Source organism: Sarcophilus harrisii, chromosome 5 (assembly GCF_902635505.1).
Source record: "Sarcophilus harrisii chromosome 5, mSarHar1.11, whole genome shotgun sequence".
In the NCBI taxonomy this organism is placed as follows: domain Eukaryota; kingdom Metazoa; phylum Chordata; class Mammalia; order Dasyuromorphia; family Dasyuridae; genus Sarcophilus; species Sarcophilus harrisii.
This window is the reverse complement of record NC_045430.1, coordinates 221,687,774-221,708,749: the sequence shown is the minus strand read 5'-3', so window position 1 is coordinate 221,708,749 and position 20,976 is coordinate 221,687,774.

The window sequence follows — 20,976 nt, the reverse complement described above, 5'->3', positions numbered from 1 at the left end:
CAACCCCTTAAGGGCAATTATAACCTTCCTTAGGCCTGATAACTAGTACTACTGCCAATTCTCTGGGGCACCTGGAATGGAACCTCATGTAACAATGAGTGCACTTCTCCCATTCATATACTAGCATCCTTCTTGCGCCACAACCAATCATGGCAATTTTGACTTCTCCTTAAGGCAGTTGTGAATGGGAATGAAATATTTCCTGCTTTTAGAACTGAAGTTCTTTTCATTTAAAAATAGAACAGAACATTATTACTGTTATATGATTGAACATTTTTTACACAGTCATTTTGAATCTTTTGAATGGTCTTGTGGTCACAGTAGACAAAAACTTGATATTAACTACATTTGCTCATTTCACTGCTTACCTTAATGAATCATTTGCTTTATATCCCCTAGATGCAAGGAGGAAAACAAAACATTTGGGTCCTTCCAGTTGTTTTGAACACTAACCTTTGAGTAACTGCCTTCAAAGCTAGGAGAAAAAAACATCCAAGTAGGCTCTGTTTTCTGCCAGGTAGTCAATTTTCATTACAAAAGCCAAAATAATAATTATTTCAATTGTACCATTAGGCTAATGGAAACACCAATCAGTGTCTCTGGAACGGGTCCTACCTCATTGGCTGCAAGTTGAAAGAACAGCCATGTTATTACAGCAAAGACCAGAGTGAGGGCCATCATTTTAACTCAATCTGAAAAGCAGAGGAGAGATTTTGCAGACAATTGTCATAGAATTGAGGGAGATTATACTTTCTTGTGAATAGTTTCTAGGAAATTAAGACTCACTTCTGCCCCGAAAGGCTCTTCCTTCAATGGAGCTCTCTTTAATTATTTGTAAGACTCATGGTATCATGGGATGAGACCTGGGGGTGGGGCTCCCTGATAATACATAGGCTGTTCCATTATAAGTCCCTTTATTAGCATTCAGAGGAATAACAATCAGAGGATGGAGCCACTAGTTGAGTTATAGCAAATTACTTAATGAATGGTGCTATAGCCACAAGTTTTTTATAAATTCAGTTCTGCCACTGGGTTGTGGTTTGATTTCATAGGAAATGAGCCATGTTGAAAAGGCTTACATTAGTGCCTTTTGCTGGCAAGTCCTAAAACTAATTGTTTATCAGAAATAGTATCTGATGGGATGTGGGCTTTTCAATTGCAAATCAAAGCAAGACTCAAAGTTTGTTTTATTCATTTTGTAATGTTTTTGACCTACTCATATAAACTTTCTTTATTGGTTGTATTTGCTCTTATTCCTATAGTGTTTCTATCAATATTCTGAGCAGACTACAGTTTATTTCCTTTCTGCAAACACCATCAAGTCTCATAAATATCACAATTCACAATTTTTCCAGACCATAAATTAACCTCCTGTTTTCCTAAGCATATCCTTAAAAATAATTTGAAAATTTCCAAGTTGGATAAAAAATGGCCACTTTGCTATTTCCAGCAAAATGGTAAGTTTTCCATTTAAATGGAAAGGTTTTGTTATGTTAGATCCACTTTTCCTGATATTCCATCAACATACAAGGCTCCTGCTGTCTCTTAGGCTTTTGAACCAGCTGGTACCTTCCGTGTATCTGTCTAAACGCAGTTCTGGCTTGCCAGTCAGGATTAATTAATTTGGGCAATCACTGAATAAATATACTTTGAAATTGCTGACCTTTTGACCCTCTGATCTAATTTTGGTATATTTTACTGTCTGGACCATTTGAGCTATGTTTTACAGTATTACTTAATCATTTTATTGAGTACCTATCTAAATGGTGATTTAGAGATCAGTGCTCAAAATATAAAAACATATAAAATATGCAATCATTTCCATCTCTCTCAAAGGCTAACACCAGAGTCAAGCTCTCTAGGCCATACCATAAAATGTTATGGAAGATGGAAGCACCTGGAAATGACTTTTTCTAAGACACGCCCTCATCTTCTTCTCTTGGCCCCAAGTCAGTTGAGTGCTTCTACCTGCTCCCCACCTCTGGATCCAGTTCTCAGCTAGCCAGCTGCTATCAATCATTTTGACCAACAAGTTACAAGGCCAAGCGTACCACAGAGTAGATAAAGACAGTTTGTTCTGTCACTTTCAGCTACCTTTATTCACTAATCACTTTAGTGGGAATGAGCCTAGAATTAGGTGATGATCATTGCCAAAAGCTGTACAATTAAGGGAGAGGGAGAGAAAGGAAACAAAACTATTTCTCTGACTTCTCATCCTATAGACTTAAAAATACTTAAGCTTTCCCAAAGCTTGCTTTGTTCATTTTATAACATTTTTTGGTGGGCTCAGATAAGCTTTCTTTATGAGTACTATTAATTCATATTTCTCTTTGTTGCTGTTCTCTCATTTCAATTATACCTGACAATTTGTGACCCCATTTTGGGTTTTCTTCACAGACATACTGGAATGGTTCACCATTTCCTTCTCCAGCTCATTTTACACATGAGGAAACTGAGGCAAGCAGGGTTAACTGACTTACCTAGGGTCACATAGCTAGTAAGTGTATGAATTAATGTTGGAACTCAGGTGTTTCTGATCACAGGTACTGTGCCACCTAGTTGCTGACTAAAGGATAGCATCCTTCTTGACCTCTCTGAAACCTTTGACAGGGTTTTTCACCTTCTGTCTCTTGCTAATATTTTCACTCTAGATTCTGTGACATTATACAGGTAGAAGGAAAGCTCGGTAATCACTCCTTCAATCTCCTTTGCTAGGAACTTCATCAAAGTCATGCCTACTGATGTCGTACTAAGTTTCCTTCCCTTCTCCTTCTATGCCATTTTACTTGGTGATCTCATCAGCCACCATGGATTAAATTAACATCTTAATGCTGATAATTCTTGGATGGTTTTCTGAGATTTCATTCCTAAACATTGTCCTAAACCATAGATTTACATCTCAAATTGGATGTTCCATAGACATTTTAAATTCAACATGAAATGTTGAAAACTGAACTCATCTTTTCTCCTAAACTCTCTCCTCTTTTGAGCTTTGCTGTTACTGTCCAGGGTACCATCATCCTCCCAGTTGGCACAACCTAGGAATCATGCTGAACTCTTCACTCTCTCTAATCCCTCACATCCATTAAACTGTCAAATCCTGTTGACTTTACCTTGGCAATATTCCTCATCTATGTACCCCTCTCTCTTCTGACAGTTATAACCAAGATCCAGGTCCTTTCCAACCGCAAGACAGAGACAATTGTATAATCTCTCTCTCAGTCTCTATCTCTCTATCTTTGTCTGTCTCTCTGTCTTTCCCTCTCTCTCTTTCTGTGTGTGTGTGTGTGTTTGTCTCTCTCTCTCTTTCTGTCTGTCTGTCTGTCTGTCTGTCTCTCTGTGTGTGTGTGTGTGTGTGTGTGTGTGTGTGTGTGTTTGGTCTCCATGCTTCAAATCTCTGCCTTCCTAGTCTATTGTCCCACTCAGCTCTTAAAATGATAGTTTCCCCTACTTTTTTCAATTTAATCCTGAATTTTGCAATGAGAAGTTTATGATCTGGACTCTGGTGAGCTCTAGCTCTTGTTTTAACTGACTATATAGGACTATATAGTCAGTTAAAACATTCAAATCTCTGCCTTCCTAGTCTATTGTCCCACTCAGCTCTTAAAATGATAGTTTCCCCTACTTTTTTCAATTTAATCTGCCCTGCTTCATTTTGTATCCCAAGGCCAAACTTGTGCATTATTCCAATGATCTTTTGATTTAACTACAGCATTTCAATCCCTATGATGAATGCAATATCTTTTGGGGTATTTTTTTAGAAGAAGTTGTAGGTCTTAATAGAATTAATCAACTTTAGCCTTTTCAGCACCAGTGGTTGAAGCATAGATTTATATGACTGAGATGTTGAATAGTTTGCCTTGTATTTGAACACAGTGGATAAACTGCTAGCTCTGGAGTTAGATAGACCCGAGTTCAAATCCAGTCTTGGACATTTACTAGCTGTATGAACTGGGCAAGTCACTAAAGTGTGTTATACTTAGATTCTTAATCTGTAAAATGAGCTGGAAAAGGAAAGGAAAACTACTCCTATACTTTTGCCAAGGCAACTCCAAATGGGCTCACAGAGTTAGACAAGACTGAAACAACCCAACAATAACAAATAAGCATATTGTCCCCCTACTCAAAAATCTTTGATCTTATTTTATTAATATAAATACAAATTTCCCCCCCTAGTTTTTTAGGCCCTCCATAATCTCCTTCTAACTTAGTTTTCCAGCTTTACTTCATATTCATGTTTTCATTATCCATTGCAACCAAACTCTAACTAGCTATCTCCAAATGTTATATAGTATCTCTGTCCCACACACATTCATTCACATAAAGTATCTCCTATCCTCAAAATGCATTCCCTACTCCTAGCTACTTTTCATAATCCTTAAGTAATATCTTCTTTGGTAATATGCCCCAGTTTATTCATGTTCCTGGATTGGGTACCTAGAATGACATTACTATCTCAGAATTCAGGGGTAATCCCATAGGTGTGTACTCCTAATGTTGAGTTCAGAGTCCTCACTGATGTACTTCCCCTTCACAGTCAGCCAGTATATACCATTATATATTTTATTTTATTTTTATTTTTAATTGCTTTATTTTTTCTGATTATACATATAATAACTTTTTAAAAATATACATTTCTTTATGAATCATGTTGAGAGAGAAAAATCAGAACAAAACGGGAAAAGAGAGAGAGAGAAAAAAAGGGAACATATCATTTGATGTCATTAGATTTTAGCAAAGTCATAATAAGAACAATAGCAACAAAATATTCCCTATACAATCTTGGGGGTACATTCTCCCATAGTAGGTAGAATAATTTGGATTAATTTAATTTAGAATACAAAGATAGTGAGGCTCACTTAAATAAAGGGATAGTGAAGGCAGCTCACAACTTCAGGGCTTAGGAACTGGGAGTCCTCACACAATTTCACTTGACTACATTTCTGCTATGTGGGTTGTTTAGCTGGATTCCTAGAATTTGCTTCCCTCCATAACTTAATCCCCAAGTGCCAGGACTAGGTCTCTCTTGAGTCCATAGCCAATTCTCCCATCAGTTCCCATTTTTTATCACTACTTCTCCCCCTCCAATGACTGCCTTTTTGTATTCATATTTCTCAAAAGTTGCTGTTTCTGCTCCCTCAAATATTTCTCAGGCACTCTCTAGAATTAATAAACTCTTCAACTTCTGATGCTAACATGGCTAATGTAGGGATATAAGTAGGTAAAAAAGAAATTCTTTCCCCTTCCCCAGCGAGTGTGGAGGAAGGGTTGTCTCTTCCTCCACATGTTATTTACTCCAATTCCACTTGATTTGTTTACAACTCATAAAGAAATGGCCACAATTGGACAATTTTTCCTGTACTAACTAAATCAGTTGAGTTAAGTTATGAGCAGGGCAATGAATTGAATAATGACTCACTCAGATCATTTGCCATCCCTTCCATGAAGCTTTCCCTGATCTTGCCAGCTGTCAATGCTCTTTCTTGCCTCAATTATTCCCATAATACTTCGTCTGATCTCTCTTTAGTCTCCTTCACTCTTAATTTTATACTACTCACTTATCTGCAAACATATTATATCCTGTCAAAGTAGAATGGAATTTTCTTGAAGGCAATAACTGCTCCACTTTTGTCTGCCTCTGCCAATGGTTAATAGAGCGCTTTTCATGCAATTAGTACTTAATGAATGTTTGTTGAATTGAATAGTTCCCAATTGCAATTTCCCCCAAAATTTCAAATACCATACAATTCAAGATATGCCTCTTTTGAGACTAAAATTGCAGCCACAATATTGTGGTCAAACTGGGCTAGGGTTTTAAAAAAAAGCTTATTTGGGCCATAGGGATGGAGAGAGATAGGAGAAATGAGCCAGCTTAATGCCACACAAGTAGTAGGACAGAATTTGTATCTCTTTATAATCTGTTTCTGCCATTTAAGTGAGTCACAGAGGGTAGGATCAACCAAATGTTTGTACCTAATCTGGCCATATCTTTGATGAATAACACTTCCTGTAAATATATCCTTTAGTTACCCTGGAGAATGGCTAATATAAAATCAGCTATGGTGAAGGAGAGAGAGCACTGCATTTAGTGACAAGAAGCCTGGATTTGAGTCCTAGCTCTGTCATTTTTGGCTTTATCACCTTGGGCAAGTCCCTTAATTTCGCTAAACCTCAGTTTCATTATAAGTAAATTGGGAATAATATCATGTATTATCTACCTATCTCAACATTTTATTATATGGAGAATGTACATAAATAATTTAGTTAAAATCAAATATTTATGTTTTTAATAAGAAAATGAGTCATATGCATAATATTCTTTAAACTACACCCTAGGACTCTCATCGATAGATTAGTGCAATCTAAAATCTTGCCCCATGAAGCATTGAAAATTCTTCCAAGGCCATTAATTTTTGGTACTTCCTTAAAGACTTGAATCCACTATCATTAATATCAAAAGAGTGCAATTTAAGTTATGATTATAATTAAAAAGATTTGGCTATAGGTGCATTGCTTACTAATTGTTTCATTAGAAATTCTTTTACTAAAGAGCCAACTCTTATGATTGCTATACTTTCCTATAACGAACAGCTCCAGTATACTCTCATCTTTGAAAGTTTGTTCAAGACAGTAAATACTTAATAAATGCTTGTTTACTCTTTACCTGAGCACTGGGGAAACAGAAAAAGACAAAAACAGTTCCTTCCCTAAATGACTTCTTCCTTTAATGGGGACAGCAGAGGCAAAGTCATGGACATATAAGGACACTTACTGTTCTTTGCTTCTATATCTTAGACTGGACTTCCCAAGCCTCTTTTGGGATGGGTATAGGAAGGGTGTTTTGCTCATATAAATATAAAAATTTTTAATATTTTATGAATAAACTTCTCTTTCATTGAAGCATAAAACTGTCTCTCCTCAAAGAAACTGTTAAATATTTGAGAGCACGAGTGTCTAGGTCATAGAGTGCAGAAAATGTCCAGCCTAGAATCAGAAAGATTCATTCAGGAGTTCAAATCTGGCCTGAGCCACTTTTACTACTTGTATGACTCTGGGAAAGTCACTTAACCTTGCTTGCCTCAGTTTCCTCATGTGTAAAAAAGAACTGGAGAAGGAAATGGCAAACTCCTCCAATATCTCTGCCAAGGAAATCCCAAATGGGATCATGAAGAATTGGGCACAACAAAAAGAATTCAACAAGTAAGAGCATGATCATGGTTTCTTCTTCTTTGTATTCCTATAGTCCATAGCATATAATTGGTACTTAATAAACATGTGTTGATTTAAGTCAACATACTTAAGATGTAAATTTAGTGATGAAGCAAAACATGTCATTCTAGGCATTGTTATATCTCCTGTTGACAAGATCTCCTTCTTACATCTGTTACGGGCTAAATCTCATGTTTTCTCCTAGACACTATCACAAAGAAGTAAAAGGGAAATGAAGAATCCAATAAAAGCCACTCAATAGGGACCATCCATCTATCTTTCTAGTCTGTGTCTGTCAGTCTGTCTTTTTCTCCACAAAAAGAAATTCTTTCTCTTTTCCTGAACTTCTCTCTTCTTCTTTTTTCTTTTCTTACACTCTTTCACAGATACCCAGATTGAGCGTTCTTGAAATTTGGGAGGCATTGAGAAGACTCATCAGTGCTACATCATGTTTTTAGTCAGATTTGCTCAGAGTAAAAACAAAACAAAACAAAATAAAACAAATAAATCCCAAGACTTATCTCTCTTTCTTAAGAACCACTTCTCTCTGCTGTCTATTTATCTCTTTAGCCTTTGGTCTTCCACCCAAGTTGTCTTCTCAAACTCAGGTCACTTCCCATCAAATTCATATTATTTTTTTGCTCAAGGGAAATTAATAACAAGGTAGAACTGGAAGAGAATTTGGAGATTTATTAGTCTAACCAAAAATTGTTCACCCAGATGGGTGAAGAGAAGTGCTCAATGTCAGTGACAGAGCCAACCTCTGTGATATCATGCTCTCTCCTGTTGTCTTTTCATACAAGGTATATTTCTTCAATTCTCCCTAATAAGAATTAATCTGAATAATCAATATGTGCCTCATACCTGCAAAGAAGATGAATGAATATTAGTGGAAGTAAATAAGATGTGATTCATATTTCTACACATATTTCAGGAATACAAAAACCATCACCATCAGTCATTAGAACACTAGGTTGATGATTCCTGTGATAAACTAGTTTCTTTTTGTTCAATAATATCTTTTTTAATTATAAAATTCAATTCACTTGATTGACAATTATTAAACCTCCATCACACACAAAGAACACAGTGCTAGATGCTGGGATACTAAGCTGAGAAAAAAAGAACCCATTAAACAGTGTCTTCAATGCATGGGATAGGTAGAAATGATTTCATTGAGTTCAGGAAACTCTTTCAATCAATGAAAACCAACCCACTCAAGATGATTTAAAGTCTTAGAGAGTTGCCTAGAGCACTTAGAAATTGAGTGATTTGTTCAAGACGCTGGGCCACACAATCTTGAAGATAGTCAGTGCTTGATAACTGTTTGTTGAAAAGAATTATTGCACTCAATAAACTTGCAATTTATAGAGGGATAAAATACATGCATAAAGAACAACCCACAATATCTGAAATGTAACTTAAAGGAAGAAAAAGATTCAACAGGTGAGTTTTCAGGAATCTACTTTAGACACAGAGGTGATATACATAGAAAGAAGTAGAATAGAGTAGGTAAGAATGAAAAATGCTAAATGGTCCAGCATGATTGTAAGAAATAGACTTTTTAACTAAAATAAGAATAACAAAATGGGAAGCTTATGAAATGGAGCTCATCTATTTCCTTATCTATAAAATAAGGAGTTTGGATTAAAGAATTCCAATACTTTCAATCTCTGAAAATCTATGATTCTTTAGCAACAAATGCCATCTTTCCCCTCCATCCCCTAAGAATTTGATAAGGCCACATTTTCTGCCATTTAAAAAAAAAATCACCTCAGGAAAACATAATGGTATTGTAAAAGAAAATTGTAAAGCTTTTTAATATTGATAGTACAAGTATGAGTTCATATTCCTTTCATTCTTGCTCTCATCTTTGATATGCTGGTTAAGTCTCTATGACCAAAGAATATAAATGTGATCTGAGAGCTACTGAGTTAATGAGGGTGGGTAGCATCCCATCCTACTTATATGGACTGGATTTTATTATTCTGGAATGTCATTTGCATATTTTTTGGATTCAGAGAACATCAACGACTTTGGGGGAGAGATTTTATATGTATATAGTTTAACTATTTTAACCTCTCCCTTACTCTTCAACTTATTTTTTTTTCTTTTTTAATGTTAGACTTTTGGAAGACAATACAAGTCTACCAATACAACTGTGGGAAAATTCTCTATAAACAAGTGCCATTTCCTTCCTTCCTTGCTTTTTCTACCTTTAGATGAATAGAAATCCAAGAATTGTGGTGTTTTTTTTTTTTTTTGACAAATTCTAAAGGATTATCCTAACGTTTGTGGTGGCCCCACAACTTAGCTTACAGTAACCAATACTTGCATAAACCATGTCCGGCCATTGATTTTTACATAGGACTCCCTGTTGATTCAATGGGGACTTTTGTCCTGTGAATCGATGGCAGGATATGGCTGGTGACATTAAGCACAGATAAAAGACTCTTGAGTTAACTGTCAGCAGGACTGAAATTTGGATGTAAACTGGGTAAAATGAACATGATTTTCAAGATTAGAAGGGGAGAAAAAGCATTTCAAAAGTGCTTTTTTCATTTTTTCTAGGTCAATGGAAAATGAGATCTCAAACTCCTGAATGACCATTTTCTTAGATTATGTGAAAATACATACCAAATGGCATAAGGCAGCAGAGCAACACCAGAAGTTCTAAAACTGGTAGAAGATGTGGGTTCTGGGTAAGTCATGGACAGCACTGCCGATTATTATTATTATTATTGTTTTAAATCTACTAATCACTACATGTGTGAACTCAGTCCTCATACTTATAAAAAAGAACATAGTCTAGGAGGCTAAGGTCCCTTTTTACATCAAATTTGCATCCTCATCATCAACAACTAGAAATTTGTTCTCCTTTAACCCTCACTGATCAGTCACCAAGCACTTAGGAAGCACTTACTGAGTACCTGCCACTATGCTAGACATTGGAGATATAGTGACAAAACAAGTCTCTCATATGAGTCTATGTGCCCCATACAATCCATAGATCTCCTTTTTTTTTGCATGACTCCTAGGGCTCATGGGCCACAAAAAAACATATAAATGGGTCATACAAATGTAAAAACCATTCTTAGCTTACAGAGTCTTAGTCAGCAGGCCAGATTTTACCTGTGGGCCATAGTTTACTATCCCATGTTCTAAGTAACATAGAGCAGATTTCCTGTCTTTTAGAAAATTCTCTCCAGAGTGCTTTTGCACATGCTAAGCACATGGATGCCTTCAACAAATGCCTATTGGTTCACTGGTCAATCAAACAGCAATATTTAGAATTGAAGAAGCAAAAGAGCATGGAAAAGCAGGAAAAATCTAATCCCTTCTACCTAAAGCTCCTCAATAAATTTTATATCTGTCTGTCTGTCTATCTATCTATATAAAATGTCAAAATTGACCAGATATTAAGTGAAAAATTCAATCAATTATCCAGACTTTAATTTTCTATTTTATAGCCCAAGCTCAGATATTCCCAAGTAGGTAGTATGCTGGTTTTGGAGTCAGGAAAATCTGAATTCAAATTCTGTCTCAAATACTAGTAGTTTGGCTCTAGGCAAGTCACTTAACCTATGTCTGCCACAGTTTCTTTTAAAATAGAGATAAGTTATTTACTTTCTAGATTTGTCAGGAGAATTATATCAGATAACATTTGTAAGTACTTTGCAAGCTTAAATGTTAACCATTATTATCATTAACCTCATTCTTATTATTATTTCTATGTAAAAATATTTTGTCTATGTAAAGAACAATTATAGGAAAACTATAAAAGTAAACAACAAAGTAAACAAACAAATGGATAGATCAGCCTTATTCAAACTTAGAGAATTATTTGAAATGAACAGAATAAAGAAATCCTGACTAAGAAGAAACTTATTCTCTAACTTTTCAATAAATAAAAAACAATTCACATGTGCTTGGAGATTTTGTATGCATTATCTTCTTTGATTCTGAGAACAATCCAAATCAAGTTCTAAATACTAGGAATGTAAAGAAAGAAGCTGGCTGTATTGCCCAACCGGCCAGTTGTACTTTAGAGTCCAATGGAATAGCTCCCATTGTTACAAGAACTCACAGAGGTTCTTGTTTGTTCTTTCTTGAAGAGGACCATAACATCAGCAGGTGCAAAGTCACCAGCCTTACTTTCTCCTCTGGAGCAGTGCAGTGACAAGATATAAATCAAGACAATTGCAAATGGCCCTCCGACTATGAAATACATACAATAGGAAAGTCCATGGAAAGTTCACAATATGTACTGGACTTCCAGTAGTCAAATATTTGAATAATTGAATTACTTGCTCATCCAGGTGATCTAAGACTATAGGAACCACAGAAAATAGTATTGGAATAGACCTTAGAAATCATCTCATTCCAAACCCCTCATTTTTCACATAAGGAAACTGCAATCCAGAGAGGTTAAGTTACATGGAAAAAGTCATCCAGTGATTAGAAACCAACAGTTAAAAGCAGGTTCGTCCTTTTATTTTCAGGGACATTTTCAAAGACCACCATGTTACATCATTGAAAGGTTTCAGTTTGAGTGGATGCTCATAATTGGAGAATGGCTGAATAAGTAAGGGTATATGAATGTTATGGAATAATATAGCAGGATTAGCAGGAAGATTTCAGAGAAGCCTGGAGAAACTTCTATGAACTGATACTAAATGAAGTGAACTGAACCAGGAGATCATTGTGTAGCAAGATTATATGATAATCAATAGTGGCTCTTGTCAACAATAAGGTGATCCAGCCTAGTTCCAATGGAACTGTGATAAAGAGAGTAGACCGTGGGCACTGAGTATGGATCACAACACAGTATTGTAACTCTTTTTGTTGTTGTTTGCTTGCATTTTGTTTTCTTTTGAAATTTTCCCTTTTGATCTGATTTTTCTTATGCAGCATGATAAATTGTGGAAATATGTCTAGAATAATTGCACCTGTTTAACATATATTGGATTACTTGCCATTGTGGGGAGGAGGTGAAGGGAAGGGAGGGAAAATTTTTGTAACCCAATGTTTTACCAGGGTATATGTTGAAAATTATCCATGCATATGTTTTGAAATCTTCAGTTGGAACATAATGATAGATAGTCAATATTTTTTTAAATTACCTCTCTGGGAGCAGATTTAGCATCAGAAAGAACCAATGAGATTATGTCATCCACTCTATTCACTATAGTTGAGAAAACTAAGCCTGAGAAAGATGGTATGTCTTAACCAATTTCTCACAAGTAATAAGGTACAGAACATGGATATGATCCCAATTCCTTTGACTCCAAATCAGAACTCTTTCTCTCACACATTATAAGCTACTTGCTATTAGGTCTTACTCCTTTAAGAGTAAAAATAATAATGATCATATTATGAGATATTTAAGTATAAAATGAGCAATCATTACAATTTTCAAATTTATGGGATATCCAATAATGTTTCTTTTTAAGAAAGGAATTGTTTGTGAGATGAAATTCAATATTAATTATGCCTACAAAACACAAATGCAATTGGTCAAGAAAGCATTAACAACATTTATTATTTTGATCTACATTATGAAAAATAACCACCTTAACTGAAAATCTAGTAATGGTACCTAGTTGATACAGTGTTAGGGCTAGGGTCACTTCTATATCAATAGACTTCAGCAACCAATTATATGATTTTTTTGGACAAGATATTTAATTTTTTTTTCTCAATTTCCACATCTATATAATGAAAAGATTGCTCTAGATTACCTCTGAGGTTCCAAATCCATATTCCTAATAGCAACTTTCTGTCAAACTCCTGGCTTTGCAAATGTTGAAGCAGCATATAAATGGGAGTTATTATTATTGTTTTCATTATTGTTATTATTGATTTCCAGAACCTTCAATTAACAAAGGAAGCTTGCGTGATTCTTACAGTCATCTTATAGGAAATGACATTTCTATAGCTTTTCCATTTTATTACATTTGGCAACTCTGCTCACTAATTCCCTCCTTCCGTCACTGGACCTAGCAATTAAGTCTGGGCTTGGGCCTGGACATTCAGATTTAAGCCTGGGTAGTGGATGCGGTCCTGTTTGAAAACAGCATGATTCTATAAGTAGCACAGACCCCCAAGAGTATAACAAAGAGAGAGGACCTCTCAGTGGGAAGCTTTAATTAATGGTATGTTAACCCGAGGACTAGCAAACTGTCGATTTCTTTCTGGCTTCATGAGAAGCAAAGGCCGGCATGTCAGGCTTCATTCAGGGAACATAAGTAATCTCAATAAAGCAATAATCATGCGGAAGTTCAGAGAAGATTTATCCAAAATGATCTCTCTCTTTTCTTGAGGGCTGCCCTGTGGGAGATGGGATGGACTGATAGGAAAACATGTGCTTTCCTCCAATTCTTTCAAAGCCAGATAAAATCATTATACAAGATTAGAAGCCCACAGGGTGGGAATTGCTTTCCTACAGACAAGCATAGGAGTCTTTCTATTTCTCCCTGCATTGCTAGATTCCCTGCTGGCATTCTAAGTGGACAGCTGGGTGGAGGTTCTGCCTTTCCTCCCTCAGAAGGCTAGATCACAATTCTTGTCTCATTTTCTTGATGCTCTGAAAGGGCCTTCAGCCCTTCCCAGGAGCTGACTCAAGCCCACCTTCAGATTGACAGACCAGACCTCTTTTAACATGAATTAAACAACATTATTGTGGTTAAGCAGCTGGATTCATCAACAATGCACTTTTGCATTCAGAGGTTGTCACTTTTGGTCTATTTCTGTCAGCTACCTGAATTCACCTCCAAGTCCTTGTCCTAATCTTTTAAATAGCCATATATACAGGAAAAGTTGGTTTAAAAATGGGAATAAGTCATTTACATCCTTGCCAAATGGTGAGTGATAGGTCACCTACATACACTATTGCCAATGAATGAATATCTAAAGGGCTTTAATTTCCTCCCTTTTTAGCATTACTTAGCTACTCTTGGAACAGTTCCAGGGGAGAAGTTTTTAATCAGAATCCATTTCTACAGACAGCTCCTGTGGACCCTTCTGGTGTAGCAGAGGCTTAGGGCCAGGGATTGGACCCATAATTTCATTGGTATAAGAAACTTCCAAATGAGAAAACACCTATCTTTGCAGTTTGGCAATTTCTCTGTACCCTATAATTTTAGACTTGCTTGTAGTCGTAGGAATCCCACAGTACTTGGGATCGCATCAGTATGAGTGTAGGTGGAATTTAAATTCAGGACTTCTTGCCTTCAAGACTGGCTTTCTTATGTGGCTCCTGGTGAATTCCAGAACAACAAAATAAAATAAAATAAAATACCATTTGTATGGTACTATATCCTGCTCAGAGAGGGTAAAGGGGTAAACCTGGCTCAGGTGGCTCCTGTGCACCTCTGTAATGAAAAAAGGGAAGGGGAGGAATTTAAAGAGGGTCTGAGTTTGGATGTGTAGAGAGAAAATGCAGACTAGTGGCAGCTTTTGCAGAACCTGGATAAGTGTAGAATCACTCCCACTCTTTGCTGCCTTTACTCCTACACATATGTCCCTAAACAAAGGTGGAGAAAATCATGCAGCTGTCTTGACTGGGTCCATTACAAAGTTGTTACTGAGCCCTTCCTGCTGGCAATCTTACCATACCCCACTTATCAGTTCACTATCTCATCTTCTACAGTAGTTTTTTCCACACCTTCTCATCCTTCCTTAACCTCCCATGGCTCCCATTCACAGGCTTTCATTTGAGAAGCTTGCCTCCTATTTTTATAGAAACAATTGAGGCTATTTGCTTCTTCTCACTTCTTCTTTCTCTCATGTCACTATTTCCTCTTGCATCTGACTCGTGATGATAGGACTTTACTTTCTACATTTCCATCCCTTTCTCCTGGGTTCTCCTCCTACCTATCTCACCACTCCTTCTCAGGCCTTTCTGCTGGATCTTCATCCAGCTCATACCCTCTAACGGTAGGTGTCCCACAGGGTGCTATTCTGGGCTTTCTCCTTTTCTTCCTCTATGATATTTCATTTGGCAATTTCATCAATTCCCATAAATTTAACTATCATTTCCATGCTTGTGGTTTTCAAATTATCTTTTCTGCCCTCATCTCCCTGCTGATCTCCAATCTCTCATCTCCAACTGCCTTTTTCCAACTGGACTTCAGTTGATATCTTATATTCAACATGTCCTAAATGGAGCTCGTTATCTTTCCCCTCAAGACTTCCTCAGCTTCCTGATTTTCTTATCACTGTTGATGGCAATGCCATTCTCCCACTCTCTCATGCTCTCAAACCAGGGGTCTTCCTTCACTCTTCTCTGTCTCCCATCTCCATAACTAAGCTCTTGTCAAAGGTCCACCCATTTCACCTTTGCAATGTCCCTCAAAAATGCTTTCTCTCCTCCTCTGATATTGTGATCACCCTTATCACCTCACACCTGGCTCTTTGCAATAGCCTCTGGTGGATTTCCCTGCTTCAAGTCTCTCCCCACTCAAATCCTTCCTCATCCAGCAACCAAAGTAATTTTTCTAAAGTGCAGATTCCATCATGTCACCTTCCAACTCAATAAATTCTAGTAGCTTCTAACAACTCCAGGATTAGGTACAAAATCCTCTGTTCAAAGCCCTTCATAACCTAGCTAAATTCTACCTTTCCAGGCTTCCCTCCCTACCTTATATTCTTTGATCCAGTGGCACTGGCTTCCTGGCTGTTCTGCTAACAAGGCACTCTGTCTCTCGGTTCTGGAAATTTTCTCTGGCTCTCTCCCAATGAATGATCTCTCTCCTCATTTCTCCACTTGAGAGATAAGGAGAATACCTCAGGCTCCAGCAGGAATCACCCTGGAGCTGATGAGCCAGGACTGAATAAAAAACCTCAAATGAATGACTTTGGTTTCACCCTACTGACATTCTCTCATTGGTCTAGGGCAGGGAGCTTACCATTTTTCATGCCATGGAATCCTTCAGCAATCTGGTAAGGCCTCTGGATCACTTCTCAGAATGATGTTTTTAAATAACTAGTGGAAATTAGATTGTAATCCATTTGATTTTAAACTCCCTGCAGACAGGATTTTTGCCTAGAATTTATCACAGTGCTTGGATATTGTAGGTGATTGATAAATGGTTTTTGATTGATTAATTGAAATGCTGAATCTTACTTAGAAGCTAGTTAAAGGAAAAATGCACTTGCTTTTTTCTTTTTCTTTTTCCTATATAGATTCAAAGTTCCCCCAAAATCTATTGACTTCAGATTAAGAATAAAAGACATGGGAATTGGAGGGAGAGTGTTTGTCATACAATCAAATATCATGACGTGGGTGCTGAAACCTGCCTAGGAAAACTGTCCTGTACCTATTGTGTTTCACTTCAGTCATTTGCAAGAAACAAAGACACAGCATACACGCTTAAGCCTGAAAGGTGGCAATAAATCAAAGCTGTTTTTTTATCAATACATCCAGTGCTAGTCTTATTAGCCCATCATATTTCCACATTTATCTCCTCCTCAGAAACAAGCAGGACACAAATCCTGAAAGTTCAAGGTGCTCACTCACCCATGCCTTCAGGAATTCACAGAACCCATTCTTCTGTTCAAGACAGCAGTCAGCATTGACCTCCCTCCTGGCTTACTTGATCTTTTTAGCTCTTTGCCCATGGCTATCAGGGACATGCATTTTGTTGTGGCTCTGTTTCTTTGTCACCAGAAAATCATGAAGACTTTTCCCAGTCATGAAATGGAAGCTTCCTGGTTATCACAGTTTTGTTTATGCAAGTCCAGAACATAGAGACATGGACAGTCATGAGCAAAGCACAATTTCTTTACTCTCTCTCCCCAAGTTCAAGCTCAGGTTCACTTTAAATATGTCATGTGAAGAGCCACAGGTGTTTTTAGGCTATACTATTCTCTTACCATATCTTCTTCAAGAAGGATTAATAATGGGACAGCTAATGGATAGAGCACAGGTCTGAGAGTCAGAAAAATTCATCTTCTGTAAGTTCAGATCAGAAACTTTACTAGTTGTATGGCGTTAGATAAGTCACTTCACTCTGCCTCAGTTTTTTCATCTATAAAATGAGCTGGAGAAGGAAATGGCAAATCACTCCAGTATCTTTGCCAAATGGTGTCACCAAGAATTGAATGTGACTGAATTGACACAATAGCAACCTTCCAATATAGTGTGAGTTCCTTGAATTCAACTACCTTGTCTTCATCTTTCTTTGTATTTTTCTGACACTTAATTTGGGTTTAACAAATGTTTATTAACTGATTGGCACAACTCCATTTCTGAGTTCCACCTGTTATGTTTTAAATCAGCTCTTTATCTCTTCTGTTTCCAACCTGAACTCATTCTGTCCCAAATTCAAATAAGATAACTAATCCATCAAATATTCATAAAGACAAAAAAAACTTTGGAAGAAGATACACTTAATTACTATATCTTCATCTTTCTTCTCTAATCTCCACAACTCTATACTCAAAAAAGATCTCTGCTGAGACCACAGGGATTCATCCTCTTGCTCCAGTCTTCCATGCCTGATGTATCTCTCACTTCCTACTAGGAGGGAGCTATCTCAGGGATGTGTGGCACTTCATTGGATTCTTATGTGCATCCCCCTCTGTGGCTGTTGCTCTGTCAGCAGCACCTACCAGCTGGTCTAGAGTTCTCACCTTCCATCAGCACACATATAATATGGAAAATCTCTGAACACAGCTTTCTTTAGACTTTAGATTTATGATCTTAGAGTTTTAAAAAGATGTTCACTCCTAGGTCCCAGAGCATGTTTTTCTTGGATTCCTGAAAAAAATTACTCGGGCAAAAAGAAAATCTTATCATAAATGAAATATTCAAGTTGGGGATTTCCATGAGAATGAGGGAATGGATTTATGCATGTATATAAATATATTCTTTTAAGTATATATTACAAATATATTCTTTTTAATTGGAAAAGATTACAGGGCTCAACATACACAGTGAAAGAACATTGCTCCACCCTCATCAAAACTGAAGTCTCAAGGGATATTCATAAAGCCAATCATGATCTCAGCAATATCATCACTATCCCTATCATTATTATAGCTTTTAGAGTTTGCAGAGATTATTATCTCATTCAATCCTCACAATTTTGTATTAGATATTGTAATAATTATAGATGAGGAAACTGAGGCTGACTAGCCCAAATCACACAGGAGCTATGTTTCTGAGGCAGGATTGGAATTCATGAATTCCAATTTCAAGTCTAACCTTCTAATCCACTATGTGTCTAGGTTCACCATCTCTTTCTTGCCAGAAAAATGGAGGAATTTTCCATCTCCTTGAGGAACTGTCTCTGTTAATATTAACATGAATTAGGATTGGTTGTGTCAAGATTGTTCTGAATATATCTCAGCTTAGAAAAAGAGCAGTTTTCTTTTGGAGGAATTTTAAGAATAGTCATTTCTCCATAAGTCACAGAATGCATCCTCACCTGGGTGGCCAAGAGATGGCATTATTCTAAAAGAGATCATGTAAAAAATATGTAAATTAATGCAAAAACAAATAAAAAATAACAACAACAAACCAATCAGGGAAATCTTATCACCTCTCTTGTCTCCAATAAGTCTCCCAAATCAGCTCAATGGGAAGCTAACAGAAATGATGCCTTCCAAAGAAGGGAGCTTATTGAAGGAACATCAAGTAAGGGCATGGCCCCATCAAGAGGGAGAATTAGGTCACTTCTACATCAGGGGATCTTAGGAGCAAGACAGCTAGGTGGCACAGTGGATAGAATACCTGACCTTGGGTCCTGAAGACTCATCTTCATGAGTTCGAATCTGGCTTCAGACCCTTATTAACTATGTGACTCTGGATGAGTGACTTAATCCTGTTTGCCTCAGTTTCCTCACTTATAAAATGAGATGAGGAAGGAAATGACAAACTACTCTAATCTTTGTCAAGAAAACTTCAAAATGGAGAAACAGAGAGTGGGACATGACTAAAATCACTGAACAACAACAATAATACCAAAGGATCTTAGGAGAAGGAAAAAGGGACTGACTTCCCCCAATGGCTGGTTATAGCCTTAAATGTCAATTTAGGGGTCTGTAATAGTTCAACCTGACTTTTAAGGCATTCTGTAATGTGGCCCCAACTTGTCCTTTTCAGCTTCATCTCCCAAAATTAAAGAGGTTCAGAATCTGGCTTTTGGAAAGGACCTTAGCAGCCATATACAACCCATATAACAAACCCATATACAAAAGGAATCCTCATTAGTTCCAGTCACTAAAAGAAATCATCTGAGGAAAGGGAACGGACTAATTTTTGTCCTATTATACCTCAGGACAACTCTAATATTTAGAACATTTCTCCTGACATTGAATCTAACTGTACCTCTTTGCAGTCCCCATTCAACTCCTTCTGATTCTAACCTCTGAGACCAAATTAAGACTAAATACTTCTTTATCCTACTTCCTTGCATTACTCTATCTCCCTGCTCAACTCAGTGCCCAGCCCTAGTAAAAATTATGTGGAGCCACCTTTTCCATTACAGTCCAGGTATTAAGGATCTAAAGAGACCCATCTGGGCAGGTAGCCAGCCCGTGTGGCCCTGCCCACAAAAACACTTCTGAAGTGGATGTTGGGAAAAGCCAAAGGCATGGGTGTGGGGATAGTTTAAAGAGGGACCAAACTGAACGTGAGGCAGGGACTTGGGGGAATGTCTCCTTCTAATGGGAACAAGTACATTCTTCCCCTCTGGCCACCTTAATTGCTCATTCCCCTATAGAAAGAAATTTCCTCCCTTCAAGTTGGCTGGTGTGAGACATGGCAGAGGTGCAATAATATCAGGGCACACTTATATAGTTTATAGAACCAAAGAAATATGTTTTAAGATTGAAAACACTTAGATCATTTTATTTAATAACACAATAACATTGCATTTGTTATTTTGTTATTCAGTCATTTCAGATGTATCCAATTCTTGTGAGCCCATTTGGATTTTCTTGGCAAAAATACTGAAATGGTATGCAAACTCCTTTTCCAGCTCATTTTATAGATGAGGAAACTGAGGCAAATAGAGTGAAGTGACTTGCCTAAAGCCCCAGAGCTAGCAAGCATTTGAGTTCAGATTTCCTGACTCCAAATCTGGTATTCTATTCACTGTGCCATCTAGGTGTGTTTTAAAATTAATTTTAATATGGTTTAAAAATTATAAATATGTAAATAAACTCAAACAAACTCACTATAAGATGGGAAATTCTTAGGTTGGAGATTAAACTATGATTTGGTTAAGTTAATCCACACTAAATTTCTAGTCTAAAGAGCTAAGGGAGAGACTGCCAGCTTTCTGGCCAGAAAGAGCTTGCCAGGTCTGCCACGTTACTTCCTCATGGTAAAGTGGTTTACCTGACAGCTGAAGGTGTGTTGAGAGCACCTGAACCTTATAGCTGAATCAAATTGGGCAACTTATCAAAACACCTTTGGTTGTGACAACGAATTAACTAGAGTGAAGATGTCAGAATCTCCAGGCTGGGAAGGCTCTCAGCAGCCTCCTAGGAAAGGGAAGAGGAAAAGGAGAGATGAAAGGAAAGGGAAGAGGAAAAGGAGAGATGAAAGGAAATGGAAAAGGAAATGAAAGAGGAAGGGGAAAAGCAAACAAAAGGAAAAGAGAGGAAGAGGGGAAGGGGAAAGAGAAGAGAGGACGTAGAAAAAAAGTATTTAAATGCTTACTATGTGTCCATCATTGTACTAAGTGCTTTACAAAAATTATTTCATTTCATTTTCACAATAACCCTATGAGGTAGGTGTTATTAACCCCATTTCAT